Source organism: Haliotis rufescens, unplaced genomic scaffold (assembly GCF_023055435.1).
Source record: "Haliotis rufescens isolate VD_foot unplaced genomic scaffold, xgHalRufe1.0.p SCAF_31, whole genome shotgun sequence".
Lineage (NCBI taxonomy): Eukaryota > Metazoa > Mollusca > Gastropoda > Lepetellida > Haliotidae > Haliotis > Haliotis rufescens.
In genome coordinates this window covers 3,894,110-3,920,790 of record NW_025964013.1, presented here as the reverse complement: position 1 = coordinate 3,920,790, position 26,681 = coordinate 3,894,110, and the positions used below count along the sequence as shown (strand labels likewise).

At 41.6% G+C, this 26,681-nt stretch overlaps 43 non-coding genes across 43 annotated transcripts; all 43 read right to left on the bottom strand.

Annotated features, from left to right (window-relative positions):
* Positions 1 to 107: 107 nt before the first annotated feature.
* LOC125371873 lies at positions 108 to 226 on the bottom strand. Its single transcript, XR_007217854.1, has one exon. It is a non-coding gene; the product is annotated as a U5 spliceosomal RNA (small nuclear RNA).
* A 510-nt stretch (positions 227 to 736) lies between these two features.
* Positions 737 to 857, bottom strand: LOC125371832. Its single transcript, XR_007217814.1, has one exon. It is a non-coding gene; the product is annotated as a U5 spliceosomal RNA (small nuclear RNA).
* A 511-nt stretch (positions 858 to 1,368) lies between these two features.
* LOC125371909 lies at positions 1,369 to 1,487 on the bottom strand. The gene has a single exon (XR_007217889.1). It is a non-coding gene; the product is annotated as a U5 spliceosomal RNA (small nuclear RNA).
* A 510-nt stretch (positions 1,488 to 1,997) lies between these two features.
* On the bottom strand, positions 1,998 to 2,118 carry LOC125371889. The gene has a single exon (XR_007217869.1). It is a non-coding gene; the product is annotated as a U5 spliceosomal RNA (small nuclear RNA).
* Positions 2,119 to 2,630: 512 nt separating this feature from the next.
* LOC125371872 lies at positions 2,631 to 2,749 on the bottom strand. The gene has a single exon (XR_007217853.1). It is a non-coding gene; the product is annotated as a U5 spliceosomal RNA (small nuclear RNA).
* A 510-nt stretch (positions 2,750 to 3,259) lies between these two features.
* Positions 3,260 to 3,380, bottom strand: LOC125371831. Its single transcript, XR_007217813.1, has one exon. It is a non-coding gene; the product is annotated as a U5 spliceosomal RNA (small nuclear RNA).
* A 511-nt stretch (positions 3,381 to 3,891) lies between these two features.
* LOC125371908 lies at positions 3,892 to 4,010 on the bottom strand. The gene has a single exon (XR_007217888.1). It is a non-coding gene; the product is annotated as a U5 spliceosomal RNA (small nuclear RNA).
* Positions 4,011 to 4,520: 510 nt separating this feature from the next.
* LOC125371888 lies at positions 4,521 to 4,641 on the bottom strand. The gene has a single exon (XR_007217868.1). It is a non-coding gene; the product is annotated as a U5 spliceosomal RNA (small nuclear RNA).
* Positions 4,642 to 5,153: 512 nt separating this feature from the next.
* On the bottom strand, positions 5,154 to 5,272 carry LOC125371871. Its single transcript, XR_007217852.1, has one exon. It is a non-coding gene; the product is annotated as a U5 spliceosomal RNA (small nuclear RNA).
* Positions 5,273 to 5,782: 510 nt separating this feature from the next.
* On the bottom strand, positions 5,783 to 5,903 carry LOC125371830. Its single transcript, XR_007217812.1, has one exon. It is a non-coding gene; the product is annotated as a U5 spliceosomal RNA (small nuclear RNA).
* A 511-nt stretch (positions 5,904 to 6,414) lies between these two features.
* Positions 6,415 to 6,533, bottom strand: LOC125371907. The gene has a single exon (XR_007217887.1). It is a non-coding gene; the product is annotated as a U5 spliceosomal RNA (small nuclear RNA).
* A 510-nt stretch (positions 6,534 to 7,043) lies between these two features.
* LOC125371828 lies at positions 7,044 to 7,164 on the bottom strand. Its single transcript, XR_007217810.1, has one exon. It is a non-coding gene; the product is annotated as a U5 spliceosomal RNA (small nuclear RNA).
* A 510-nt stretch (positions 7,165 to 7,674) lies between these two features.
* Positions 7,675 to 7,795, bottom strand: LOC125371827. Its single transcript, XR_007217809.1, has one exon. It is a non-coding gene; the product is annotated as a U5 spliceosomal RNA (small nuclear RNA).
* A 489-nt stretch (positions 7,796 to 8,284) lies between these two features.
* On the bottom strand, positions 8,285 to 8,405 carry LOC125371826. Its single transcript, XR_007217808.1, has one exon. It is a non-coding gene; the product is annotated as a U5 spliceosomal RNA (small nuclear RNA).
* Positions 8,406 to 8,916: 511 nt separating this feature from the next.
* On the bottom strand, positions 8,917 to 9,035 carry LOC125371905. The gene has a single exon (XR_007217885.1). It is a non-coding gene; the product is annotated as a U5 spliceosomal RNA (small nuclear RNA).
* Positions 9,036 to 9,545: 510 nt separating this feature from the next.
* Positions 9,546 to 9,666, bottom strand: LOC125371825. Its single transcript, XR_007217807.1, has one exon. It is a non-coding gene; the product is annotated as a U5 spliceosomal RNA (small nuclear RNA).
* A 510-nt stretch (positions 9,667 to 10,176) lies between these two features.
* LOC125371824 lies at positions 10,177 to 10,297 on the bottom strand. The gene has a single exon (XR_007217806.1). It is a non-coding gene; the product is annotated as a U5 spliceosomal RNA (small nuclear RNA).
* Positions 10,298 to 10,786: 489 nt separating this feature from the next.
* LOC125371926 lies at positions 10,787 to 10,907 on the bottom strand. Its single transcript, XR_007217907.1, has one exon. It is a non-coding gene; the product is annotated as a U5 spliceosomal RNA (small nuclear RNA).
* Positions 10,908 to 11,417: 510 nt separating this feature from the next.
* On the bottom strand, positions 11,418 to 11,538 carry LOC125371823. The gene has a single exon (XR_007217805.1). It is a non-coding gene; the product is annotated as a U5 spliceosomal RNA (small nuclear RNA).
* Positions 11,539 to 12,048: 510 nt separating this feature from the next.
* LOC125371822 lies at positions 12,049 to 12,169 on the bottom strand. Its single transcript, XR_007217804.1, has one exon. It is a non-coding gene; the product is annotated as a U5 spliceosomal RNA (small nuclear RNA).
* A 489-nt stretch (positions 12,170 to 12,658) lies between these two features.
* On the bottom strand, positions 12,659 to 12,779 carry LOC125371925. Its single transcript, XR_007217906.1, has one exon. It is a non-coding gene; the product is annotated as a U5 spliceosomal RNA (small nuclear RNA).
* Positions 12,780 to 13,289: 510 nt separating this feature from the next.
* Positions 13,290 to 13,410, bottom strand: LOC125371821. Its single transcript, XR_007217803.1, has one exon. It is a non-coding gene; the product is annotated as a U5 spliceosomal RNA (small nuclear RNA).
* A 510-nt stretch (positions 13,411 to 13,920) lies between these two features.
* Positions 13,921 to 14,041, bottom strand: LOC125371820. The gene has a single exon (XR_007217802.1). It is a non-coding gene; the product is annotated as a U5 spliceosomal RNA (small nuclear RNA).
* A 510-nt stretch (positions 14,042 to 14,551) lies between these two features.
* LOC125371819 lies at positions 14,552 to 14,672 on the bottom strand. The gene has a single exon (XR_007217801.1). It is a non-coding gene; the product is annotated as a U5 spliceosomal RNA (small nuclear RNA).
* Positions 14,673 to 15,161: 489 nt separating this feature from the next.
* Positions 15,162 to 15,282, bottom strand: LOC125371817. The gene has a single exon (XR_007217799.1). It is a non-coding gene; the product is annotated as a U5 spliceosomal RNA (small nuclear RNA).
* Positions 15,283 to 15,792: 510 nt separating this feature from the next.
* Positions 15,793 to 15,913, bottom strand: LOC125371816. The gene has a single exon (XR_007217798.1). It is a non-coding gene; the product is annotated as a U5 spliceosomal RNA (small nuclear RNA).
* A 510-nt stretch (positions 15,914 to 16,423) lies between these two features.
* LOC125371815 lies at positions 16,424 to 16,544 on the bottom strand. Its single transcript, XR_007217797.1, has one exon. It is a non-coding gene; the product is annotated as a U5 spliceosomal RNA (small nuclear RNA).
* A 510-nt stretch (positions 16,545 to 17,054) lies between these two features.
* LOC125371814 lies at positions 17,055 to 17,175 on the bottom strand. Its single transcript, XR_007217796.1, has one exon. It is a non-coding gene; the product is annotated as a U5 spliceosomal RNA (small nuclear RNA).
* A 489-nt stretch (positions 17,176 to 17,664) lies between these two features.
* On the bottom strand, positions 17,665 to 17,785 carry LOC125371813. Its single transcript, XR_007217795.1, has one exon. It is a non-coding gene; the product is annotated as a U5 spliceosomal RNA (small nuclear RNA).
* A 490-nt stretch (positions 17,786 to 18,275) lies between these two features.
* LOC125371904 lies at positions 18,276 to 18,394 on the bottom strand. The gene has a single exon (XR_007217884.1). It is a non-coding gene; the product is annotated as a U5 spliceosomal RNA (small nuclear RNA).
* A 510-nt stretch (positions 18,395 to 18,904) lies between these two features.
* LOC125371812 lies at positions 18,905 to 19,025 on the bottom strand. Its single transcript, XR_007217794.1, has one exon. It is a non-coding gene; the product is annotated as a U5 spliceosomal RNA (small nuclear RNA).
* Positions 19,026 to 19,535: 510 nt separating this feature from the next.
* LOC125371811 lies at positions 19,536 to 19,656 on the bottom strand. Its single transcript, XR_007217793.1, has one exon. It is a non-coding gene; the product is annotated as a U5 spliceosomal RNA (small nuclear RNA).
* A 489-nt stretch (positions 19,657 to 20,145) lies between these two features.
* LOC125371924 lies at positions 20,146 to 20,266 on the bottom strand. The gene has a single exon (XR_007217905.1). It is a non-coding gene; the product is annotated as a U5 spliceosomal RNA (small nuclear RNA).
* A 510-nt stretch (positions 20,267 to 20,776) lies between these two features.
* LOC125371810 lies at positions 20,777 to 20,897 on the bottom strand. The gene has a single exon (XR_007217792.1). It is a non-coding gene; the product is annotated as a U5 spliceosomal RNA (small nuclear RNA).
* Positions 20,898 to 21,407: 510 nt separating this feature from the next.
* LOC125371809 lies at positions 21,408 to 21,528 on the bottom strand. Its single transcript, XR_007217791.1, has one exon. It is a non-coding gene; the product is annotated as a U5 spliceosomal RNA (small nuclear RNA).
* A 489-nt stretch (positions 21,529 to 22,017) lies between these two features.
* LOC125371808 lies at positions 22,018 to 22,138 on the bottom strand. The gene has a single exon (XR_007217790.1). It is a non-coding gene; the product is annotated as a U5 spliceosomal RNA (small nuclear RNA).
* A 510-nt stretch (positions 22,139 to 22,648) lies between these two features.
* LOC125371806 lies at positions 22,649 to 22,769 on the bottom strand. The gene has a single exon (XR_007217788.1). It is a non-coding gene; the product is annotated as a U5 spliceosomal RNA (small nuclear RNA).
* Positions 22,770 to 23,279: 510 nt separating this feature from the next.
* Positions 23,280 to 23,400, bottom strand: LOC125371903. The gene has a single exon (XR_007217883.1). It is a non-coding gene; the product is annotated as a U5 spliceosomal RNA (small nuclear RNA).
* A 510-nt stretch (positions 23,401 to 23,910) lies between these two features.
* LOC125371805 lies at positions 23,911 to 24,031 on the bottom strand. The gene has a single exon (XR_007217787.1). It is a non-coding gene; the product is annotated as a U5 spliceosomal RNA (small nuclear RNA).
* Positions 24,032 to 24,520: 489 nt separating this feature from the next.
* On the bottom strand, positions 24,521 to 24,641 carry LOC125371804. Its single transcript, XR_007217786.1, has one exon. It is a non-coding gene; the product is annotated as a U5 spliceosomal RNA (small nuclear RNA).
* A 510-nt stretch (positions 24,642 to 25,151) lies between these two features.
* LOC125371803 lies at positions 25,152 to 25,272 on the bottom strand. The gene has a single exon (XR_007217785.1). It is a non-coding gene; the product is annotated as a U5 spliceosomal RNA (small nuclear RNA).
* A 510-nt stretch (positions 25,273 to 25,782) lies between these two features.
* LOC125371802 lies at positions 25,783 to 25,903 on the bottom strand. Its single transcript, XR_007217784.1, has one exon. It is a non-coding gene; the product is annotated as a U5 spliceosomal RNA (small nuclear RNA).
* Positions 25,904 to 26,392: 489 nt separating this feature from the next.
* Positions 26,393 to 26,513, bottom strand: LOC125371932. Its single transcript, XR_007217913.1, has one exon. It is a non-coding gene; the product is annotated as a U5 spliceosomal RNA (small nuclear RNA).
* Positions 26,514 to 26,681: the final 168 nt, after the last annotated feature.

Sequence of the window (26,681 nt, the reverse complement as noted above, 5' to 3'; positions counted from 1 at the left end):
TTTGCAATATCCCCACATTAAAAGAGGAGAGAAGACGGAAGCGAGTAGTGGTTACCTACCTTTGATGCAGTTGCTTGGAGTTCTATTTTTATTATTTGGAATGTTGACCCTGGCAATGCAAGGCGTAATAAATTAGTCTATAGACTCATTGTGATGTTCCTCTCCACGGAAATCTTTAGTAAAAGGCGAAAGATTTATCCGAATGGATGAAGAGAAACCAGAGTTAATGTAACAGGTACCTGTCTGCACCCCAGTCACCTTATCATTTCAGCACGTGCAGGTGCGAAGACATGACTCGTGTCATTTATATCATCTGTTCAATATTAGCTTTTCATGTGACATAAAACGGTGATAAAACAATTGTAAAAATGATTTGGTAAACATCTTCAACTTGGAGATCGCTTGATGCAAGCATGGCGTGTCAAAATAATGTCGGCTTTGATCAATCCAGTGTGTGTGGCAGCCATTTTGAACGTGGACTAATCGTGTTACTTAGCCTATCATTGTGAGAGACGCTCACGTCAATGCACCCCTCAAGATACAAATCCAACAAGCGATTCTCGTGCGCACCCATAATAAAGGAAAGGTCAATGAGGGGATGGTGGCTTCAGCTTGTAAACAACGCTGTACATTTGCAATATCCCCACATTAAAAGAGGAGAGAAGACGGAAGCGAGTAGTGGTTACCTACCTTTGATGCAGTTGCTTGGAGTTCTATTTTTATTATTATGAATGTTGACCCTGGCAATGCAGGGCGTAATAAATTAGTCTATAGACTCATTGTGATGTTCCTCTCCACGGAAATCTTTAGTAAAAGGCGAAAGATTTATCCGAATGGATGAAGAGAAACCAGAGTTATTGTAACAGGTACCTGTCTGCACCCCAGTCACCTTATCATTTCAGCACGTGCAGGTGCGAAGACATGACTCGTGTCATTTAAATCATCTGTTCAATATTAGCTTTTCATGTGACATAAAACGGTGATAAAACAATTGTAAAAATGATTTGGTAAACATCTTCAACTTGGAGATCGCTTGATGCAAGCACGGCGTGTCAAAATAATGTCGGCTTTGATCAATCCAGTGTGTGTGGCAGCCATTTTGAACGTGGACTAATCGTGTTACTTAGCCTATCATTGTGAGAGACGCTCACGTCAATGCACCCCTCAAGATACAAATCCAACAAGCGATTCTCGTGCGCACCCATAATAAAGGAAAGGTCAATGAGGGGATGTTGGCTTCAGCTTGTAAACAACGCTGTACATTTGCAATATCCCCACATTAAAAGAGGAGAGAAGACGGAAGCGAGTAGTGGTTACCTACCTTTGATGCAGTTGCTTGGAGTTCTATTTTTATTATTTGGAATGTTGACCCTGGCAATGCAGGGCGTAATTAATTAGTCTATAGACTCATTGTGATGTTCCTCTCCACGGAAATCTTTAGTAAAAGGCGAATATTTATCCGAATGGATGAAGAGAAACCAGAGTTAATGTAACAGGTACCTGTCTGCACCCCAGTCACCTTATCATTTCAGCACGTGCAGGTGCGAAGACATGACTCGTGTCATTTAAATCATCTGTTCAATATTAGCTTTTCATGTGACATAAAACGGTGATAAAACAATTGTAAAAATGATTTGGTAAACATCTTCAACTTGGAGATCGCTTGATGCAAGCACGGCGTGTCAAAATAATGTCGGCTTTGATCAATCCAGTGTGTGTGGCAGCCATTTTGAACGTGGACTAATCGTGTTACTTAGCCTATCATTGTGAGAGACGCTCACGTCAATGCACCCCTCAAGATACAAATCCAAGAAGCGATTCTCGTGCGCACCCATAATAAAGGAAAGGTCAATGAGGGGATGGTGGCTTCAGCTTGTAAACAACGCTGTACATTTGCAATATCCCCACATTAAAAGAGGAGAGAAGACGGAAGCGAGTAGTGGTTACCTACCTTTGATGCAGTTGCTTGGAGTTCTATTTTTATTATTTGGAATGTTGACCCTGGCAATGCAGGGCGTAATAAATTAGTCTATAGACTCATTGTGATGTTCCTCGCCACGGAAATCTTTAGTAAAAGGCGAAAGATTTATCCGAATGGATGAAGAGAAACCAGAGTTAATGTAACAGGTACCTGTCTGCACCCCAGTCACCTTATCATTTCAGCACGTGCAGGTGCGAAGACATGACTCGTGTCATTTAAATCATCTGTTCAATATTAGCTTTTCATGTGACATAAAACGGTGATAAAACAATTGTAAAAATGATTTGGTAAACATCTTCAACTTGGAGATCGCTTGATGCAAGCATGGCGTGTCAAAATAATGTCGGCTATGATCAATCCAGTGTGTGTGGCAGCCATTTTGAACGTGGACTAATCGTGTTACTTAGCCTATCATTGTGAGAGACGCTCACGTCAATGCACCCCTCAAGATACAAATCCAAGAAGCGATTCTCGTGCGCACCCATAATAAAGGAAAGGTCAATGAGGGGATGGTGGCTTCAGCTTGTAAACAACGCTGTACATTTGCAATATCCCCACATTAAAAGAGGAGAGAAGACGGAAGCGAGTAGTGGTTACCTACCTTTGATGCAGTTGCTTGGAGTTCTATTTTTATTATTTGGAATGTTGACCCTGGCAATGCAAGGCGTAATAAATTAGTCTATAGACTCATTGTGATGTTCCTCTCCACGGAAATCTTTAGTAAAAGGCGAAAGATTTATCCGAATGGATGAAGAGAAACCAGAGTTAATGTAACAGGTACCTGTCTGCACCCCAGTCACCTTATCATTTCAGCACGTGCAGGTGCGAAGACATGACTCGTGTCATTTATATCATCTGTTCAATATTAGCTTTTCATGTGACATAAAACGGTGATAAAACAATTGTAAAAATGATTTGGTAAACATCTTCAACTTGGAGATCGCTTGATGCAAGCATGGCGTGTCAAAATAATGTCGGCTTTGATCAATCCAGTGTGTGTGGCAGCCATTTTGAACGTGGACTAATCGTGTTACTTAGCCTATCATTGTGAGAGACGCTCACGTCAATGCACCCCTCAAGATACAAATCCAACAAGCGATTCTCGTGCGCACCCATAATAAAGGAAAGGTCAATGAGGGGATGGTGGCTTCAGCTTGTAAACAACGCTGTACATTTGCAATATCCCCACATTAAAAGAGGAGAGAAGACGGAAGCGAGTAGTGGTTACCTACCTTTGATGCAGTTGCTTGGAGTTCTATTTTTATTATTATGAATGTTGACCCTGGCAATGCAGGGCGTAATAAATTAGTCTATAGACTCATTGTGATGTTCCTCTCCACGGAAATCTTTAGTAAAAGGCGAAAGATTTATCCGAATGGATGAAGAGAAACCAGAGTTATTGTAACAGGTACCTGTCTGCACCCCAGTCACCTTATCATTTCAGCACGTGCAGGTGCGAAGACATGACTCGTGTCATTTAAATCATCTGTTCAATATTAGCTTTTCATGTGACATAAAACGGTGATAAAACAATTGTAAAAATGATTTGGTAAACATCTTCAACTTGGAGATCGCTTGATGCAAGCACGGCGTGTCAAAATAATGTCGGCTTTGATCAATCCAGTGTGTGTGGCAGCCATTTTGAACGTGGACTAATCGTGTTACTTAGCCTATCATTGTGAGAGACGCTCACGTCAATGCACCCCTCAAGATACAAATCCAACAAGCGATTCTCGTGCGCACCCATAATAAAGGAAAGGTCAATGAGGGGATGTTGGCTTCAGCTTGTAAACAACGCTGTACATTTGCAATATCCCCACATTAAAAGAGGAGAGAAGACGGAAGCGAGTAGTGGTTACCTACCTTTGATGCAGTTGCTTGGAGTTCTATTTTTATTATTTGGAATGTTGACCCTGGCAATGCAGGGCGTAATTAATTAGTCTATAGACTCATTGTGATGTTCCTCTCCACGGAAATCTTTAGTAAAAGGCGAATATTTATCCGAATGGATGAAGAGAAACCAGAGTTAATGTAACAGGTACCTGTCTGCACCCCAGTCACCTTATCATTTCAGCACGTGCAGGTGCGAAGACATGACTCGTGTCATTTAAATCATCTGTTCAATATTAGCTTTTCATGTGACATAAAACGGTGATAAAACAATTGTAAAAATGATTTGGTAAACATCTTCAACTTGGAGATCGCTTGATGCAAGCACGGCGTGTCAAAATAATGTCGGCTTTGATCAATCCAGTGTGTGTGGCAGCCATTTTGAACGTGGACTAATCGTGTTACTTAGCCTATCATTGTGAGAGACGCTCACGTCAATGCACCCCTCAAGATACAAATCCAAGAAGCGATTCTCGTGCGCACCCATAATAAAGGAAAGGTCAATGAGGGGATGGTGGCTTCAGCTTGTAAACAACGCTGTACATTTGCAATATCCCCACATTAAAGGAGGAGAGAAGACGGAAGCGAGTAGTGGTTACCTACCTTTGATGCAGTTGCTTGGAGTTCTATTTTTATTATTTGGAATGTTGACCCTGGCAATGCAGGGCGTAATAAATTAGTCTATAGACTCATTGTGATGTTCCTCGCCACGGAAATCTTTAGTAAAAGGCGAAAGATTTATCCGAATGGATGAAGAGAAACCAGAGTTAATGTAACAGGTACCTGTCTGCACCCCAGTCACCTTATCATTTCAGCACGTGCAGGTGCGAAGACATGACTCGTGTCATTTAAATCATCTGTTCAATATTAGCTTTTCATGTGACATAAAACGGTGATAAAACAATTGTAAAAATGATTTGGTAAACATCTTCAACTTGGAGATCGCTTGATGCAAGCATGGCGTGTCAAAATAATGTCGGCTATGATCAATCCAGTGTGTGTGGCAGCCATTTTGAACGTGGACTAATCGTGTTACTTAGCCTATCATTGTGAGAGACGCTCACGTCAATGCACCCCTCAAGATACAAATCCAACAAGCGATTCTCGTGCGCACCCATAATAAAGGAAAGGTCAATGAGGGGATGGTGGCTTCAGCTTGTAAACAACGCTGTACATTTGCAATATCCCCACATTAAAAGAGGAGAGAAGACGGAAGCGAGTAGTGGTTACCTACCTTTGATGCAGTTGCTTGGAGTTCTATTTTGATTATTTGGAATGTTGACCCTGGCAATGCAAGGCGTAATAAATTAGTCTATAGACTCATTGTGATGTTCCTCTCCACGGAAATCTTTAGTAAAAGGCGAAAGATTTATCCGAATGGATGAAGAGAAACCAGAGTTAATGTAACAGGTACCTGTCTGCACCCCAGTCACCTTATCATTTCAGCACGTGCAGGTGCGAAGACATGACTCGTGTCATTTATATCATCTGTTCAATATTAGCTTTTCATGTGACATAAAACGGTGATAAAACAATTGTAAAAATGATTTGGTAAACATCTTCAACTTGGAGATCGCTTGATGCAAGCATGGCGTGTCAAAATAATGTCGGCTTTGATCAATCCAGTGTGTGTGGCAGCCATTTTGAACGTGGACTAATCGTGTTACTTAGCCTATCATTGTGAGAGACGCTCACGTCAATGCACCCCTCAAGATACAAATCCAACAAGCGATTCTCGTGCGCACCCATAATAAAGGAAAGGTCAATGAGGGGATGGTGGCTTCAGCTTGTAAACAACGCTGTACATTTGCAATATCCCCACATTAAAAGAGGAGAGAAGACGGAAGCGAGTAGTGGTTACCTACCTTTGATGCAGTTGCTTGGAGTTCTATTTTTATTATTATGAATGTTGACCCTGGCAATGCAGGGCGTAATAAATTAGTCTATAGACTCATTGTGATGTTCCTCTCCACGGAAATCTTTAGTAAAAGGCGAAAGATTTATCCGAATGGATGAAGAGAAACCAGAGTTATTGTAACAGGTACCTGTCTGCACCCCAGTCACCTTATCATTTCAGCACGTGCAGGTGCGAAGACATGACTCGTGTCATTTAAATCATCTGTTCAATATTAGCTTTTCATGTGACATAAAACGGTGATAAAACAATTGTAAAAATGATTTGGTAAACATCTTCAACTTGGAGATCGCTTGATGCAAGCATGGCGTGTCAAAATAATGTCGGCTTTGATCAATCCAGTGTGTGTGGCAGCCATTTTGAACGTGGACTAATCGTGTTACTTAGCCTATCATTGTGAGAGACCCTCACGTCAATGCACCCCTCAAGATACAAATCCAACAAGCGATTCTCGTGCGCACCCATAATAAAGGAAAGGTCAATGAGGGGATGGTGGCTTCAGCTTGTAAACAACGCTGTACATTTGCAATATCCCCACATTAAAAGAGGAGAGAAGACGGAAGCGAGTAGTGGTTACCTACCTTTGATGCAGTTGCTTGGAGTTCTATTTTGATTATTTGGAATGTTGACCCTGGCAATGCAGGGCGTAATTAATTAGTCTATAGACTCATTGTGATGTTCCTCTCCACGGAAATCTTTAGTAAAAGGCGAATATTTATCCGAATGGATGAAGAGAAACCAGAGTTAATGTAACAGGTACCTGTCTGCACCCCACTCACCTTATCATTTCAGCACGTGCAGGTGCGAAGACATGACTCGTGTCATTTAAATCATCTGTTCAATATTAGCTTTTCATGTGACATAAAACGGTGATAAAACAATTGTAAAAATGATTTGGTAAACATCTTCAACTTGGAGATCGCTTGATGCAAGCACGGCGTGTCAAAATAATGTCGGCTTTGATCAATCCAGTGTGTGTGGCAGCCATTTTGAACGTGGACTAATCGTGTTACTTAGCCTATCATTGTGAGAGACGCTCACGTCAATGCACCCCTCAAGATACAAATCCAACAAGCGATTCTCGTGCGCACCCATAATAAAGGAAAGGTCAATGAGGGGATGGTGGCTTCAGCTTGTAAACAACGCTGTACATTTGCAATATCCCCACATTAAAAGAGGAGAGAAGACGGAAGCGAGTAGTGGTTACCTACCTTTGATGCAGTTGCTTGGAGTTCTATTTTTATTATTTGGAATGTTGACCCTGGCAATGCAGGGCGTAATAAATTAGTCTATAGACTCATTGTGATGTTCCTCTCCACGGAAATCTTTAGTAAAAGGCGAAAGATTTATCCGAATGGATGAAGAGAAACCAGAGTTAATGTAACAGGTACCTGTCTGCACCCCAGTCACCTTATCATTTCAGCACGTGCAGGTGCGAAGACATGACTCGTGTCATTTAAATCATCTGTTCAATATTAGCTTTTCATGTGACATAAAACGGTGATAAAACAATTGTAAAAATGATTTGGTAAACATCTTCAACTTGGAGATCGCTTGATGCAAGCATGGCGTGTCAAAATAATGTCGGCTATGATCAATCCAGTGTGTGTGGCAGCCATTTTGAACGTGGACTAATCGTGTTACTTAGCCTATCATTGTGAGAGACGCTCACGTCAATGCACCCCTCAAGATACAAATCCAACAAGCGATTCTCGTGCGCACCCATAATAAAGGAAAGGTCAATGAGGGGATGTTGGCTTCAGCTTGTAAACAACGCTGTACATTTGCAATATCCCCACATTAAAAGAGGAGAGAAGACGGAAGCGAGTAGTGGTTACCTACCTTTGATGCAGTTGCTTGGAGTTCTATTTTTATTATTTGGAATGTTGACCCTGGCAATGCAGGGCGTAATAAATTAGTCTATAGACTCATTGTGATGTTCCTCTCCACGGAAATCTTTAGTAAAAGGCGAAAGATTTATCCGAATGGATGAAGAGAAACCAGAGTTAATGTAACAGGTACCTGTCTGCACCCCAGTCACCTTATCATTTCAGCACGTGCAGGTGCGAAGACATGACTCGTGTCATTTAAATCATCTGTTCAATATTAGCTTTTCATGTGACATTAAAAATGATTTGGTAAACATCTTCAACTTGGAGATCGCTTGATGCAAGCATGGCGTGTCAAAATAATGTCGGCTTTGATCAATCCAGTGTGTGTGGCAGCCATTTTGAACGTGGACTAATCGTGTTACTTAGCCTATCATTGTGAGAGACGCTCACGTCAATGCACCCCTCAAGATACAAATCCAAGAAGCGATTCTCGTGCGCACCCATAATAAAGGAAAGGTCAATGAGGGGATGGTGGCTTCAGCTTGTAAACAACGCTGTACATTTGCAATATCCCCACATTAAAAGAGGAGAGAAGACGGAAGCGAGTAGTGGTTACCTACCTTTGATGCAGTTGCTTGGAGTTCTATTTTTATTATTATGAATGTTGACCCTGGCAATGCAGGGCGTAATAAATTAGTCTATAGACTCATTGTGATGTTCCTCTCCACGGAAATCTTTAGTAAAAGGCGAAAGATTTATCCGAATGGATGAAGAGAAACCAGAGTTATTGTAACAGGTACCTGTCTGCACCCCAGTCACCTTATCATTTCAGCACGTGCAGGTGCGAAGACATGACTCGTGTCATTTAAATCATCTGTTCAATATTAGCTTTTCATGTGACATAAAACGGTGATAAAACAATTGTAAAAATGATTTGGTAAACATCTTCAACTTGGAGATCGCTTGATGCAAGCATGGCGTGTCAAAATAATGTCGGCTTTGATCAATCCAGTGTGTGTGGCAGCCATTTTGAACGTGGACTAATCGTGTTACTTAGCCTATCATTGTGAGAGACCCTCACGTCAATGCACCCCTCAAGATACAAATCCAACAAGCGATTCTCGTGCGCACCCATAATAAAGGAAAGGTCAATGAGGGGATGGTGGCTTCAGCTTGTAAACAACGCTGTACATTTGCAATATCCCCACATTAAAAGAGGAGAGAAGACGGAAGCGAGTAGTGGTTACCTACCTTTGATGCAGTTGCTTGGAGTTCTATTTTGATTATTTGGAATGTTGACCCTGGCAATGCAGGGCGTAATTAATTAGTCTATAGACTCATTGTGATGTTCCTCTCCACGGAAATCTTTAGTAAAAGGCGAATATTTATCCGAATGGATGAAGAGAAACCAGAGTTAATGTAACAGGTACCTGTCTGCACCCCACTCACCTTATCATTTCAGCACGTGCAGGTGCGAAGACATGACTCGTGTCATTTAAATCATCTGTTCAATATTAGCTTTTCATGTGACATAAAACGGTGATAAAACAATTGTAAAAATGATTTGGTAAACATCTTCAACTTGGAGATCGCTTGATGCAAGCACGGCGTGTCAAAATAATGTCGGCTTTGATCAATCCAGTGTGTGTGGCAGCCATTTTGAACGTGGACTAATCGTGTTACTTAGCCTATCATTGTGAGAGACGCTCACGTCAATGCACCCCTCAAGATACAAATCCAACAAGCGATTCTCGTGCGCACCCATAATAAAGGAAAGGTCAATGAGGGGATGGTGGCTTCAGCTTGTAAACAACGCTGTACATTTGCAATATCCCCACATTAAAAGAGGAGAGAAGACGGAAGCGAGTAGTGGTTACCTACCTTTGATGCAGTTGCTTGGAGTTCTATTTTTATTATTTGGAATGTTGACCCTGGCAATGCAGGGCGTAATAAATTAGTCTATAGACTCATTGTGATGTTCCTCTCCACGGAAATCTTTAGTAAAAGGCGAAAGATTTATCCGAATGGATGAAGAGAAACCAGAGTTAATGTAACAGGTACCTGTCTGCACCCCAGTCACCTTATCATTTCAGCACGTGCAGGTGCGAAGACATGACTCGTGTCATTTAAATCATCTGTTCAATATTAGCTTTTCATGTGACATAAAACGGTGATAAAACAATTGTAAAAATGATTTGGTAAACATCTTCAACTTGGAGATCGCTTGATGCAAGCATGGCGTGTCAAAATAATGTCGGCTATGATCAATCCAGTGTGTGTGGCAGCCATTTTGAACGTGGACTAATCGTGTTACTTAGCCTATCATTGTGAGAGACGCTCACGTCAATGCACCCCTCAAGATACAAATCCAACAAGCGATTCTCGTGCGCACCCATAATAAAGGAAAGGTCAATGAGGGGATGGTGGCTTCAGCTTGTAAACAACGCTGTACATTTGCAATATCCCCACATTAAAAGAGGAGAGAAGACGGAAGCGAGTAGTGGTTACCTACCTTTGATGCAGTTGCTTGGAGTTCTATTTTTATTATTTGGAATGTTGACCCTGGCAATGCAGGGCGTAATAAATTAGTCTATAGACTCATTGTGATGTTCCTCTCCACGGAAATCTTTAGTAAAAGGCGAAAGATTTATCCGAATGGATGAAGAGAAACCAGAGTTAATGTAACAGGTACCTGTCTGCACCCCAGTCACCTTATCATTTCAGCACGTGCAGGTGCGAAGACATGACTCGTGTCATTTAAATCATCTGTTCAATATTAGCTTTTCATGTGACATTAAAAATGATTTGGTAAACATCTTCAACTTGGAGATCGCTTGATGCAAGCATGGCGTGTCAAAATAATGTCGGCTTTGATCAATCCAGTGTGTGTGGCAGCCATTTTGAACGTGGACTAATCGTGTTACTTAGCCTATCATTGTGAGAGACGCTCACGTCAATGCACCCCTCAAGATACAAATCCAAGAAGCGATTCTCGTGCGCACCCATAATAAAGGAAAGGTCAATGAGGGGATAGTGGCTTCAGCTTGTAAACAACGCTGTACATTTGCAATATCCCCACATTAAAAGAGGAGAGAAGACGGAAGCGAGTAGTGGTTACCTACCTTTGATGCAGTTGCTTGGAGTTCTATTTTGATTATTTGGAATGTTGACCCTGGCAATGCAGGGCGTAATAAATTAGTCTAAAGACTCATTGTGATGTTCCTCTCCACGGAAATCTTTAGTAAAAGGCGAAAGATTTATCCGAATGGATGAAGAGAAACCAGAGTTAATGTAACAGGTACCTGTCTGCACCCCAGTCACCTTATCATTTCAGCACGTGCAGGTGCGAAGACATGACTCGTGTCATTTATATCATCTGTTCAATATTAGCTTTTCATGTGACATAAAACGGTGATAAAACAATTGTAAAAATGATTTGGTAAACATCTTCAACTTGGAGATCGCTTGATGCAAGCATGGCGTGTCAAAATAATGTCGGCTATGATCAATCCAGTGTGTGTGGCAGCCATTTTGAACGTGGACTAATCGTGTTACTTAGCCTATCATTGTGAGAGACGCTCACGTCAATGCACCCCTCAAGATACAAATCCAACAAGCGATTCTCGTGCGCACCCATAATAAAGGAAAGGTCAATGAGGGGATGGTGGCTTCAGCTTGTAAACAACGCTGTACATTTGCAATATCCCCACATTAAAAGAGGAGAGAAGACGGAAGCGAGTAGTGGTTACCTACCTTTGACGCAGTTGCTTGGAGTTCTATTTTTATTATTTGGAATGTTGACCCTGGCAATGCAGGGCGTAATAAATTAGTCTATAGACTCATTGTGATGTTCCTCTCCACGGAAATCTTTAGTAAAAGGCGAAAGATTTATCCGAATGGATGAAGAGAAACCAGAGTTAATGTAACAGGTACCTGTCTGCACCCCAGTCACCTTATCATTTCAGCACGTGCAGGTGCGAAGACATGACTCGTGTCATTTAAATCATCTGTTCAATATTAGCTTTTCATGTGACATAAAACGGTGATAAAACAATTGTAAAAATGATTTGGTAAACATCTTCAACTTGGAGATCGCTTGATGCAAGCATGGCGTGTCAAAATAATGTCGGCTATGATCAATCCAGTGTGTGTGGCAGCCATTTTGAACGTGGACTAATCGTGTTACTTAGCCTATCATTGTGAGAGACGCTCACGTCAATGCACCCCTCAAGATACAAATCCAACAAGCGATTCTCGTGCGCACCCATAATAAAGGAAAGGTCAATGAGGGGATGGTGGCTTCAGCTTGTAAACAACGCTGTACATTTGCAATATCCCCACATTAAAAGAGGAGAGAAGACGGAAGCGAGTAGTGGTTACCTACCTTTGATGCAGTTGCTTGGAGTTCTATTTTTATTATTTGGAATGTTGACCCTGGCAATGCAGGGCGTAATAAATTAGTCTATAGACTCATTGTGATGTTCCTCTCCACGGAAATCTTTAGTAAAAGGCGAAAGATTTATCCGAATGGATGAAGAGAAACCAGAGTTAATGTAACAGGTACCTGTCTGCACCCCAGTCACCTTATCATTTCAGCACGTGCAGGTGCGAAGACATGACTCGTGTCATTTAAATCATCTGTTCAATATTAGCTTTTCATGTGACATTAAAAATGATTTGGTAAACATCTTCAACTTGGAGATCGCTTGATGCAAGCATGGCGTGTCAAAATAATGTCGGCTTTGATCAATCCAGTGTGTGTGGCAGCCATTTTGAACGTGGACTAATCGTGTTACTTAGCCTATCATTGTGAGAGACGCTCACGTCAATGCACCCCTCAAGATACAAATCCAACAAGCGATTCTCGTGCGCACCCATAATAAAGGAAAGGTCAATGAGGGGATGGTGGCTTCAGCTTGTAAACAACGCTGTACATTTGCAATATCCCCACATTAAAAGAGGAGAGAAGACGGAAGCGAGTAGTGGTTACCTACCTTTGATGCAGTTGCTTGGAGTTCTATTTTGATTATTTGGAATGTTGACCCTGGCAATGCAGGGCGTAATAAATTAGTCTAAAGACTCATTGTGATGTTCCTCTCCACGGAAATCTTTAGTAAAAGGCGAAAGATTTATCCGAATGGATGAAGAGAAACCAGAGTTAATGTAACAGGTACCTGTCTGCACCCCAGTCACCTTATCATTTCAGCACGTGCAGGTGCGAAGACATGACTCGTGTCATTTATATCATCTGTTCAATATTAGCTTTTCATGTGACATAAAACGGTGATAAAACAATTGTAAAAATGATTTGGTAAACATCTTCAACTTGGAGATCGCTTGATGCAAGCATGGCGTGTCAAAATAATGTCGGCTATGATCAATCCAGTGTGTGTGGCAGCCATTTTGAACGTGGACTAATCGTGTTACTTAGCCTATCATTGTGAGAGACGCTCACGTCAATGCACCCCTCAAGATACAAATCCAACAAGCGATTCTCGTGCGCACCCATAATAAAGGAAAGGTCAATGAGGGGATGGTGGCTTCAGCTTGTAAACAACGCTGTACATTTGCAATATCCCCACATTAAAAGAGGAGAGAAGACGGAAGCGAGTAGTGGTTACCTACCTTTGACGCAGTTGCTTGGAGTTCTATTTTTATTATTTGGAATGTTGACCCTGGCAATGCAGGGCGTAATAAATTAGTCTATAGACTCATTGTGATGTTCCTCTCCACGGAAATCTTTAGTAAAAGGCGAAAGATTTATCCGAATGGATGAAGAGAAACCAGAGTTAATGTAACAGGTACCTGTCTGCACCCCAGTCACCTTATCATTTCAGCACGTGCAGGTGCGAAGACATGACTCGTGTCATTTAAATCATCTGTTCAATATTAGCTTTTCATGTGACATAAAACGGTGATAAAACAATTGTAAAAATGATTTGGTAAACATCTTCAACTTGGAGATCGCTTGATGCAAGCACGGCGTGTCAAAATAATGTCGGCTTTGATCAATCCAGTGTGTGTGGCAGCCATTTTGAACGTGGACTAATCGTGTTACTTAGCCTATCATTGTGAGAGACGCTCACGTCAATGCACCCCTCAAGATAAAAATCCAACAAGCGATTCTCGTGCGCACCCATAATAAAGGAAAGGTCAATGAGGGGATGGTGGCTTCAGCTTGTAAACAACGCTGTACATTTGCAATATCCCCACATTAAAAGAGGAGAGAAGACGGAAGCGAGTAGTGGTTACCTACCTTTGATGCAGTTGCTTGGAGTTCTATTTTTATTATTTGGAATGTTGACCCTGGCAATGCAGGGCGTAATAAATTAGTCTATAGACTCATTGTGATGTTCCTCTCCACGGAAATCTTTAGTAAAAGGCGAAAGATTTATCCGAATGGATGAAGAGAAACCAGAGTTAATGTAACAGGTACCTGTCTGCACCCCAGTCACCTTATCATTTCAGCACGTGCAGGTGCGAAGACATGACTCGTGTCATTTAAATCATCTGTTCAATATTAGCTTTTCATGTGACATAAAACGGTGATAAAACAATTGTAAAAATGATTTGGTAAACATCTTCAACTTGGAGATCGCTTGATGCAAGCACGGCGTGTCAAAATAATGTCGGCTTTGATCAATCCAGTGTGTGTGGCAGCCATTTTGAACGTGGACTAATCGTGTTACTTAGCCTATCATTGTGAGAGACGCTCACGTCAATGCACCCCTCAAGATAAAAATCCAACAAGCGATTCTCGTGCGCACCCATAATAAAGGAAAGGTCAATGAGGGGATGGTGGCTTCAGCTTGTAAACAACGCTGTACATTTGCAATATCCCCACATTAAAAGAGGAGAGAAGACGGAAGCGAGTAGTGGTTACCTACCTTTGATGCAGTTGCTTGGAGTTCTATTTTTATTATTTGGAATGTTGACCCTGGCAATGCAGGGCGTAATAAATTAGTCTATAGACTCATTGTGATGTTCCTCTCCACGGAAATCTTTAGTAAAAGGCGAAAGATTTATCCGAATGGATGAAGAGAAACCAGAGTTAATGTAACAGGTACCTGTCTGCACCCCAGTCACCTTATCATTTCAGCACGTGCAGGTGCGAAGACATGACTCGTGTCATTTAAATCATCTGTTCAATATTAGCTTTTCATGTGACATTAAAAATGATTTGGTAAACATCTTCAACTTGGAGATCGCTTGATGCAAGCATGGCGTGTCAAAATAATGTCGGCTTTGATCAATCCAGTGTGTGTGGCAGCCATTTTGAACGTGGACTAATCGTGTTACTTAGCCTATCATTGTGAGAGACGCTCACGTCAATGCACCCCTCAAGATACAAATCCAACAAGCGATTCTCGTGCGCACCCATAATAAAGGAAAGGTCAATGAGGGGATGGTGGCTTCAGCTTGTAAACAACGCTGTACATTTGCAATATCCCCACATTAAAAGAGGAGAGAAGACGGAAGCGAGTAGTGGTTACCTACCTTTGATGCAGTTGCTTGGAGTTCTATTTTTATTATTTGGAATGTTGACCCTGGCAATGCAGGGCGTAATAAATTAGTCTATAGACTCATTGTGATGTTCCTCTCCACGGAAATCTTTAGTAAAAGGCGAAAGATTTATCCGAATGGATGAAGAGAAACCAGAGTTAATGTAACAGGTACCTGTCTGCACCCCAGTCACCTTATCATTTCAGCACGTGCAGGTGCGAAGACATGACTCGTGTCATTTATATCATCTGTTCAATATTAGCTTTTCATGTGACATAAAACGGTGATAAAACAATTGTAAAAATGATTTGGTAAACATCTTCAACTTGGAGATCGCTTGATGCAAGCATGGCGTGTCAAAATAATGTCGGCTATGATCAATCCAGTGTGTGTGGCAGCCATTTTGAACGTGGACTAATCGTGTTACTTAGCCTATCATTGTGAGAGACGCTCACGTCAATGCACCCCTCAAGATACAAATCCAACAAGCGATTCTCGTGCGCACCCATAATAAAGGAAAGGTCAATGAGGGGATGGTGGCTTCAGCTTGTAAACAACGCTGTACATTTGCAATATCCCCACATTAAAAGAGGAGAGAAGACGGAAGCGAGTAGTGGTTACCTACCTTTGACGCAGTTGCTTGGAGTTCTATTTTTATTATTTGGAATGTTGACCCTGGCAATGCAGGGCGTAATAAATTAGTCTATAGACTCATTGTGATGTTCCTCTCCACGGAAATCTTTAGTAAAAGGCGAAAGATTTATCCGAATGGATGAAGAGAAACCAGAGTTAATGTAACAGGTACCTGTCTGCACCCCAGTCACCTTATCATTTCAGCACGTGCAGGTGCGAAGACATGACTCGTGTCATTTAAATCATCTGTTCAATATTAGCTTTTCATGTGACATAAAACGGTGATAAAACAATTGTAAAAATGATTTGGTAAACATCTTCAACTTGGAGATCGCTTGATGCAAGCACGGCGTGTCAAAATAATGTCGGCTTTGATCAATCCAGTGTGTGTGGCAGCCATTTTGAACGTGGACTAATCGTGTTACTTAGCCTATCATTGTGAGAGACGCTCACGTCAATGCACCCCTCAAGATAAAAATCCAACAAGCGATTCTCGTGCGCACCCATAATAAAGGAAAGGTCAATGAGGGGATGGTGGCTTCAGCTTGTAAACAACGCTGTACATTTGCAATATCCCCACATTAAAAGAGGAGAGAAGACGGAAGCGAGTAGTGGTTACCTACCTTTGATGCAGTTGCTTGGAGTTCTATTTTTATTATTTGGAATGTTGACCCTGGCAATGCAGGGCGTAATAAATTAGTCTATAGACTCATTGTGATGTTCCTCTCCACGGAAATCTTTAGTAAAAGGCGAAAGATTTATCCGAATGGATGAAGAGAAACCAGAGTTAATGTAACAGGTACCTGTCTGCACCCCAGTCACCTTATCATTTCAGCACGTGCAGGTGCGAAGACATGACTCGTGTCATTTAAATCATCTGTTCAATATTAGCTTTTCATGTGACATAAAACGGTGATAAAACAATTGTAAAAATGATTTGGTAAACATCTTCAACTTGGAGATCGCTTGATGCAAGCACGGCGTGTCAAAATAATGTCGGCTTTGATCAATCCAGTGTGTGTGGCAGCCATTTTGAACGTGGACTAATCGTGTTACTTAGCCTATCATTGTGAGAGACGCTCACGTCAATGCACCCCTCAAGATAAAAATCCAACAAGCGATTCTCGTGCGCACCCATAATAAAGGAAAGGTCAATGAGGGGATGGTGGCTTCAGCTTGTAAACAACGCTGTACATTTGCAATATCCCCACATTAAAAGAGGAGAGAAGACGGAAGCGAGTAGTGGTTACCTACCTTTGATGCAGTTGCTTGGAGTTCTATTTTTATTATTTGGAATGTTGACCCTGGCAATGCAGGGCGTAATAAATTAGTCTATAGACTCATTGTGATGTTCCTCTCCACGGAAATCTTTAGTAAAAGGCGAAAGATTTATCCGAATGGATGAAGAGAAACCAGAGTTAATGTAACAGGTACCTGTCTGCACCCCAGTCACCTTATCATTTCAGCACGTGCAGGTGCGAAGACATGACTCGTGTCATTTAAATCATCTGTTCAATATTAGCTTTTCATGTGACATTAAAAATGATTTGGTAAACATCTTCAACTTGGAGATCGCTTGATGCAAGCATGGCGTGTCAAAATAATGTCGGCTATGATCAATCCAGTGTGTGTGGCAGCCATTTTGAACGTGGACTAATCGTGTTACTTAGCCTATCATTGTGAGAGACGCTCACGTCAATGCACCCCTCAAGATACAAATCCAACAAGCGATTCTCGTGCGCACCCATAATAAAGGAAAGGTCAATGAGGGGATGGTGGCTTCAGCTTGTAAACAACGCTGTACATTTGCAATATCCCCACATTAAAAGAGGAGAGAAGACGGAAGCGAGTAGTGGTTACCTACCTTTGATGCAGTTGCTTGGAGTTCTATTTTTATTATTTGGAATGTTGACCCTGGCAATGCAGGGCGTAATAAATTAGTCTATAGACTCATTGTGATGTTCCTCTCCACGGAAATCTTTAGTAAAAGGCGAAAGATTTATCCGAATGGATGAAGAGAAACCAGAGTTAATGTAACAGGTACCTGTCTGCACCCCAGTCACCTTATCATTTCAGCACGTGCAGGTGCGAAGACATGACTCGTGTCATTTAAATCATCTGTTCAATATTAGCTTTTCATGTGACATTAAAAATGATTTGGTAAACATCTTCAACTTGGAGATCGCTTGATGCAAGCATGGCGTGTCAAAATAATGTCGGCTTTGATCAATCCAGTGTGTGTGGCAGCCATTTTGAACGTGGACTAATCGTGTTACTTAGCCTATCATTGTGAGAGACGCTCACGTCAATGCACCCCTCAAGATACAAATCCAACAAGCGATTCTCGTGCGCACCCATAATAAAGGAAAGGTCAATGAGGGGATGGTGGCTTCAGCTTGTAAACAACGCTGTACATTTGCAATATCCCCACATTAAAAGAGGAGAGAAGACGGAAGCGAGTAGTGGTTACCTACCTTTGATGCAGTTGCTTGGAGTTCTATTTTGATTATTTGGAATGTTGACCCTGGCAATGCAGGGCGTAATTAATTAGTCTATAGACTCATTGTGATGTTCCTCTCCACGGAAATCTTTAGTAAAAGGCGAATATTTATCCGAATGGATGAAGAGAAACCAGAGTTAATGTAACAGGTACCTGTCTGCACCCCACTCACCTTATCATTTCAGCACGTGCAGGTGCGAAGACATGACTCGTGTCATTTAAATCATCTGTTCAATATTAGCTTTTCATGTGACATAAAACGGTGATAAAACAATTGTAAAAATGATTTGGTAAACATCTTCAACTTGGAGATCGCTTGATGCAAGCACGGCGTGTCAAAATAATGTCGGCTTTGATCAATCCAGTGTGTGTGGCAGCCATTTTGAACGTGGACTAATCGTGTTACTTAGCCTATCATTGTGAGAGACGCTCACGTCAATGCACCCCTCAAGATACAAATCCAACAAGCGATTCTCGTGCGCACCCATAATAAAGGAAAGGTCAATGAGGGGATGGTGGCTTCAGCTTGTAAACAACGCTGTACATTTGCAATATCCCCACATTAAAAGAGGAGAGAAGACGGAAGCGAGTAGTGGTTACCTACCTTTGATGCAGTTGCTTGGAGTTCTATTTTTATTATTTGGAATGTTGACCCTGGCAATGCAGGGCGTAATAAATTAGTCTATAGACTCATTGTGATGTTCCTCTCCACGGAAATCTTTAGTAAAAGGCGAAAGATTTATCCGAATGGATGAAGAGAAACCAGAGTTAATGTAACATGTACCTGTCTGCACCCCAGTCACCTTATCATTTCAGCACGTGCAGGTGCGAAGACATGACTCGTGTCATTTAAATCATCTGTTCAATATTAGCTTTTCATGTGACATAAAACGGTGATAAAACAATTGTAAAAATGATTTGGTAAACATCTTCAACTTGGAGATCGCTTGATGCAAGCATGGCGTGTCAAAATAATGTCGGCTATGATCAATCCAGTGTGTGTGGCAGCCATTTTGAACGTGGACTAATCGTGTTACTTAGCCTATCATTGTGAGAGACGCTCACGTCAATGCACCCCTCAAGATAAAAATCCAACAAGCGATTCTCGTGCGCACCCATAATAAAGGAAAGGTCAATGAGGGGATGGTGGCTTCAGCTTGTAAACAACGCTGTACATTTGCAATATCCCCACATTAAAAGAGGAGAGAAGACGGAAGCGAGTAGTGGTTACCTACCTTTGATGCAGTTGCTTGGAGTTCTATTTTTATTATTTGGAATGTTGACCCTGGCAATGCAGGGCGTAATAAATTAGTCTATAGACTCATTGTGATGTTCCTCTCCACGGAAATCTTTAGTAAAAGGCGAAAGATTTATCCGAATGGATGAAGAGAAACCAGAGTTAATGTAACAGGTACCTGTCTGCACCCCAGTCACCTTATCATTTCAGCACGTGCAGGTGCGAAGACATGACTCGTGTCATTTAAATCATCTGTTCAATATTAGCTTTTCATGTGACATTAAAAATGATTTGGTAAACATCTTCAACTTGGAGATCGCTTGATGCAAGCATGGCGTGTCAAAATAATGTCGGCTTTGATCAATCCAGTGTGTGTGGCAGCCATTTTGAACGTGGACTAATCGTGTTACTTAGCCTATCATTGTGAGAGACGCTCACGTCAATGCACCCCTCAAGATACAAATCCAACAAGCGATTCTCGTGCGCACCCATAATAAAGGAAAGGTCAATGAGGGGATGGTGGCTTCAGCTTGTAAACAACGCTGTACATTTGCAATATCCCCACATTAAAAGAGGAGAGAAGACGGAAGCGAGTAGTGGTTACCTACCTTTGATGCAGTTGCTTGGAGTTCTATTTTGATTATTTGGAATGTTGACCCTGGCAATGCAGGGCGTAATAAATTAGTCTAAAGACTCATTGTGATGTTCCTCTCCACGGAAATCTTTAGTAAAAGGCGAAAGATTTATCCGAATGGATGAAGAGAAACCAGAGTTAATGTAACAGGTACCTGTCTGCACCCCAGTCACCTTATCATTTCAGCACGTGCAGGTGCGAAGACATGACTCGTGTCATTTAAATCATCTGTTCAATATTAGCTTTTCATGTGACATAAAACGGTGATAAAACAATTGTAAAAATGATTTGGTAAACATCTTCAACTTGGAGATCGCTTGATGCAAGCACGGCGTGTCAAAATAATGTCGGCTTTGATCAATCCAGTGTGTGTGGCAGCCATTTTGAACGTGGACTAATCGTGTTACTTAGCCTATCATTGTGAGAGACGCTCACGTCAATGCACCCCTCAAGATACAAATCCAACAAGCGATTCTCGTGCGCACCCATAATAAAGGAAAGGTCAATGAGGGGATGGTGGCTTCAGCTTGTAAACAACGCTGTACATTTGCAATATCCCCACATTAAAAGAGGAGAGAAGACGGAAGCGAGTAGTGGTTACCTACCTTTGATGCAGTTGCTTGGAGTTCTATTTTTATTATTTGGAATGTTGACCCTGGCAATGCAGGGCGTAATAAATTAGTCTATAGACTCATTGTGATGTTCCTCTCCACGGAAATCTTTAGTAAAAGGCGAAAGATTTATCCGAATGGATGAAGAGAAACCAGAGTTAATGTAACAGGTACCTGTCTGCACCCCAGTCACCTTATCATTTCAGCACGTGCAGGTGCGAAGACATGACTCGTGTCATTTAAATCATCTGTTCAATATTAGCTTTTCATGTGACATAAAACGGTGATAAAACAATTGTAAAAATGATTTGGTAAACATCTTCAACTTGGAGATCGCTTGATGCAAGCACGGCGTGTCAAAATAATGTCGGCTTTGATCAATCCAGTGTGTGTGGCAGCCATTTTGAACGTGGACTAATCGTGTTACTTAGCCTATCATTGTGAGAGACGCTCACGTCAATGCACCCCTCAAGATAAAAATCCAACAAGCGATTCTCGTGCGCACCCATAATAAAGGAAAGGTCAATGAGGGGATGGTGGCTTCAGCTTGTAAACAACGCTGTACATTTGCAATATCCCCACATTAAAAGAGGAGAGAAGACGGAAGCGAGTAGTGGTTACCTACCTTTGATGCAGTTGCTTGGAGTTCTATTTTTATTATTTGGAATGTTGACCCTGGCAATGCAGGGCGTAATAAATTAGTCTATAGACTCATTGTGATGTTCCTCTCCACGGAAATCTTTAGTAAAAGGCGAAAGATTTATCCGAATGGATGAAGAGAAACCAGAGTTAATGTAACAGGTACCTGTCTGCACCCCAGTCACCTTATCATTTCAGCACGTGCAGGTGCGAAGACATGACTCGTGTCATTTAAATCATCTGTTCAATATTAGCTTTTCATGTGACATTAAAAATGATTTGGTAAACATCTTCAACTTGGAGATCGCTTGATGCAAGCATGGCGTGTCAAAATAATGTCGGCTTTGATCAATCCAGTGTGTGTGGCAGCCATTTTGAACGTGGACTAATCGTGTTACTTAGCCTATCATTGTGAGAGACGCTCACGTCAATGCACCCCTCAAGATACAAATCCAACAAGCGATTCTCGTGCGCACCCATAATAAAGGAAAGGTCAATGAGGGGATGGTGGCTTCAGCTTGTAAACAACGCTGTACATTTGCAATATCCCCACATTAAAAGAGGAGAGAAGACGGAAGCGAGTAGTGGTTACCTACCGTTGATGCAGTTGCTTGGAGTTCTATTTTTATTATTTGGAATGTTGACCCTGGCAATGCAGGGCGTAATAAATTAGTCTATAGACTCATTGTGATGTTCCTCTCCACGGAAATCTTTAGTAAAAGGCGAAAGATTTATCCGAATGGATGAAGAGAAACCAGAGTTAATGTAACAGGTACCTGTCTGCACCCCAGTCACCTTATCATTTCAGCACGTGCAGGTGCGAAGACATGACTCGTGTCATTTATATCATCTGTTCAATATTAGCTTTTCATGTGACATAAAACGGTGATAAAACAATTGTAAAAATGATTTGGTAAACATCTTCAACTTGGAGATCGCTTGATGCAAGCATGGCGTGTCAAAATAATGTCGGCTATGATCAATCCAGTGTGTGTGGCAGCCATTTTGAACGTGGACTAATCGTGTTACTTAGCCTATCATTGTGAGAGACGCTCACGTCAATGCACCCCTCAAGATACAAATCCAACAAGCGATTCTCGTGCGCACCCATAATAAAGGAAAGGTCAATGAGGGGATGGTGGCTTCAGCTTGTAAACAACGCTGTACATTTGCAATATCCCCACATTAAAAGAGGAGAGAAGACGGAAGCGAGTAGTGGTTACCTACCTTTGACGCAGTTGCTTGGAGTTCTATTTTTATTATTTGGAATGTTGACCCTGGCAATGCAGGGCGTAATAAATTAGTCTATAGACTCATTGTGATGTTCCTCTCCACGGAAATCTTTAGTAAAAGGCGAAAGATTTATCCGAATGGATGAAGAGAAACCAGAGTTAATGTAACAGGTACCTGTCTGCACCCCAGTCACCTTATCATTTCAGCACGTGCAGGTGCGAAGACATGACTCGTGTCATTTAAATCATCTGTTCAATATTAGCTTTTCATGTGACATAAAACGGTGATAAAACAATTGTAAAAATGATTTGGTAAACATCTTCAACTTGGAGATCGCTTGATGCAAGCACGGCGTGTCAAAATAATGTCGGCTTTGATCAATCCAGTGTGTGTGGCAGCCATTTTGAACGTGGACTAATCGTGTTACTTAGCCTATCATTGTGAGAGACGCTCACGTCAATGCACCCCTCAAGATAAAAATCCAACAAGCGATTCTCGTGCGCACCCATAATAAAGGAAAGGTCAATGAGGGGATGGTGGCTTCAGCTTGTAAACAACGCTGTACATTTGCAATATCCCCACATTAAAAGAGGAGAGAAGACGGAAGCGAGTAGTGGTTACCTACCTTTGATGCAGTTGCTTGGAGTTCTATTTTTATTATTTGGAATGTTGACCCTGGCAATGCAGGGCGTAATAAATTAGTCTATAGACTCATTGTGATGTTCCTCTCAACGGAAATCTTTAGTAAAAGGCGAAAGATTTATCCGAATGGATGAAGAGAAACTAGAGTTAATGTAACAGGTACCTGTCTGCACCCCAGTCACCTTATCATTTCAGCACGTGCAGGTGCGAAGACATGACTCGTGTCATTTAAATCATCTGTTCAATATTAGCTTTTCATGTGACATAAAACGGTGATAAAACAATTGTAAAAATGATTTGGTAAACATCTTCAACTTGGAGATCGCTTGATGCAAGCACGGCGTGTCAAAATAATGTCGGCTTTGATCAATCCAGTGTGTGTGGCAGCCATTTTGAACGTGGACTAATCGTGTTACTTAGCCTATCATTGTGAGAGACGCTCACGTCAATGCACCCCTCAAGATAAAAATCCAACAAGCGATTCTCGTGCGCACCCATAATAAAGGAAAGGTCAATGAGGGGATGGTGGCTTCAGCTTGTAAACAACGCTGTACATTTGCAATATCCCCACATTAAAAGAGGAGAGAAGACGGAAGCGAGTAGTGGTTACCTACCTTTGATGCAGTTGCTTGGAGTTCTATTTTTATTATTTGGAATGTTGACCCTGGCAATGCAGGGCGTAATAAATTAGTCTATAGACTCATTGTGATGTTCCTCTCCACGGAAATCTTTAGTAAAAGGCGAAAGATTTATCCGAATGGATGAAGAGAAACCAGAGTTAATGTAACAGGTACCTGTCTGCACCCCAGTCACCTTATCATTTCAGCACGTGCAGGTGCGAAGACATGACTCGTGTCATTTAAATCATCTGTTCAATATTAGCTTTTCATGTGACATTAAAAATGATTTGGTAAACATCTTCAACTTGGAGATCGCTTGATGCAAGCATGGCGTGTCAAAATAATGTCGGCTTTGATCAATCCAGTGTGTGTGGCAGCCATTTTGAACGTGGACTAATCGTGTTACTTAGCCTATCATTGTGAGAGACGCTCACGTCAATGCACCCCTCAAGATACAAATCCAACAAGCGATTCTCGTGCGCACCCATAATAAAGGAAAGGTCAATGAGGGGATGGTGGCTTCAGCTTGTAAACAACGCTGTACATTTGCAATATCCCCACATTAAAAGAGGAGAGAAGACGGAAGCGAGTAGTGGTTACCTACCTTTGATGCAGTTGCTTGGAGTTCTATTTTTATTATTTGGAATGTTGACCCTGGCAATGCAGGGCGTAATAAATTAGTCTATAGACTCATTGTGATGTTCCTCTCCACGGAAATCTTTAGTAAAAGGCGAAAGATTTATCCGAATGGATGAAGAGAAACCAGAGTTAATGTAACAGGTACCTGTCTGCACCCCAGTCACCTTATCATTTCAGCACGTGCAGGTGCGAAGACATGACTCGTGTCATTTAAATCATCTGTTCAATATTAGCTTTTCATGTGACATAAAACGGTGATAAAACAATTGTAAAAATGATTTGGTAAACATCTTCAACTTGGAGATCGCTTGATGCAAGCATGGCGTGTCAAAATAATGTCGGCTATGATCAATCCAGTGTGTGTGGCAGCCATTTTGAACGTGGACTAATCGTGTTACTTAGCCTATCATTGTGAGAGACGCTCACGTCAATGCACCCCTCAAGATACAAATCCAACAAGCGATTCTCGTGCGCACCCATAATAAAGGAAAGGTCAATGAGGGGATGGTGGCTTCAGCTTGTAAACAACGCTGTACATTTGCAATATCCCCACATTAAAAGAGGAGAGAAGACGGAAGCGAGTAGTGGTTACCTACCTTTGATGCAGTTGCTTGGAGTTCTATTTTTATTATTTGGAATGTTGACCCTGGCAATGCAGGGCGTAATAAATTAGTCTATAGACTCATTGTGATGTTCCTCTCCACGGAAATCTTTAGTAAAAGGCGAAAGATTTATCCGAATGGATGAAGAGAAACCAGAGTTAATGTAACAGGTACCTGTCTGCACCCCAGTCACCTTATCATTTCAGCACGTGCAGGTGCGAAGACATGACTCGTGTCATTTAAATCATCTGTTCAATATTAGCTTTTCATGTGACATAAAACGGTGATAAAACAATTGTAAAAATGATTTGGGAACTATCTTCAACTTGGAGATCGCTTGATGCAAGCACGGCGTGTCAAAATAATGTCGGCTTTGATCAATCCAGTGTGTGTGGCAGCCATTTTGAACGTGGACTAATCGTGTTACTTAGCCTATCATTGTGAGAGACGCTCACGTCAATGCACCCCTCAAGATACAAATCCAACAAGCGATTCTCGTGCGCACCCATAATAAAGGAAAGGTCAATGAGGGGATGGTGGCTTCAGGTTGTAAACAACGCTGTACATTTGCAATATCCCCACATTAAAAGAGGAGAGAAGACGGAAGCGAGTAGTGGTTACCTACCTTTGATGCAGTTGCTTGGAGTTCTATTTTTATTATTTGGAATGTTGACCCTGGCAATGCAGGGCGTAATAAATTAGTCTATAGACTCATTGTGATGTTCCTCTCCACGGAAATCTTTAGTAAAAGGCGAAAGATTTATCCGAATGGATGAAGAGAAACCAGAGTTAATGTAACAGGTACCTGTCTGCACCCCAGTCACCTTATCATTTCAGCACGTGCAGGTGCGAAGACATGACTCGTGTCATTTAAATCATCTGTTCAATATTAGCTTTTCATGTGACATTAAAAATGATTTGGTAAACATCTTCAACTTGGAGATCGCTTGATGCAAGCATGGCGTGTCAAAATAATGTCGGCTTTGATCAATCCAGTGTGTGTGGCAGCCATTTTGAACGTGGACTAATCGTGTTACTTAGCCTATCATTGTGAGAGACGCTCACGTCAATGCACCCCTCAAGATACAAATCCAACAAGCGATTCTCGTGCGCACCCATAATAAAGGAAAGGTCAATGAGGGGATGGTGGCTTCAGCTTGTAAACAACGCTGTACATTTGCAATATCCCCACATTAAAAGAGGAGAGAAGACGGAAGCGAGTAGTGGTTACCTACCTTTGATGCAGTTGCTTGGAGTTCTATTTTTATTATTTGGAATGTTGACCCTGGCAATGCAGGGCGTAATAAATTAGTCTATAGACTCATTGTGATGTTCCTCTCCACGGAAATCTTTAGTAAAAGGCGAAAGATTTATCCGAATGGATGAAGAGAAACCAGAGTTAATGTAACAGGTACCTGTCTGCACCCCAGTCACCTTATCATTTCAGCACGTGCAGGTGCGAAGACATGACTCGTGTCATTTAAATCATCTGTTCAATATTAGCTTTTCATGTGACATAAAACGGTGATAAAACAATTGTAAAAATGATTTGGTAAACATCTTCAACTTG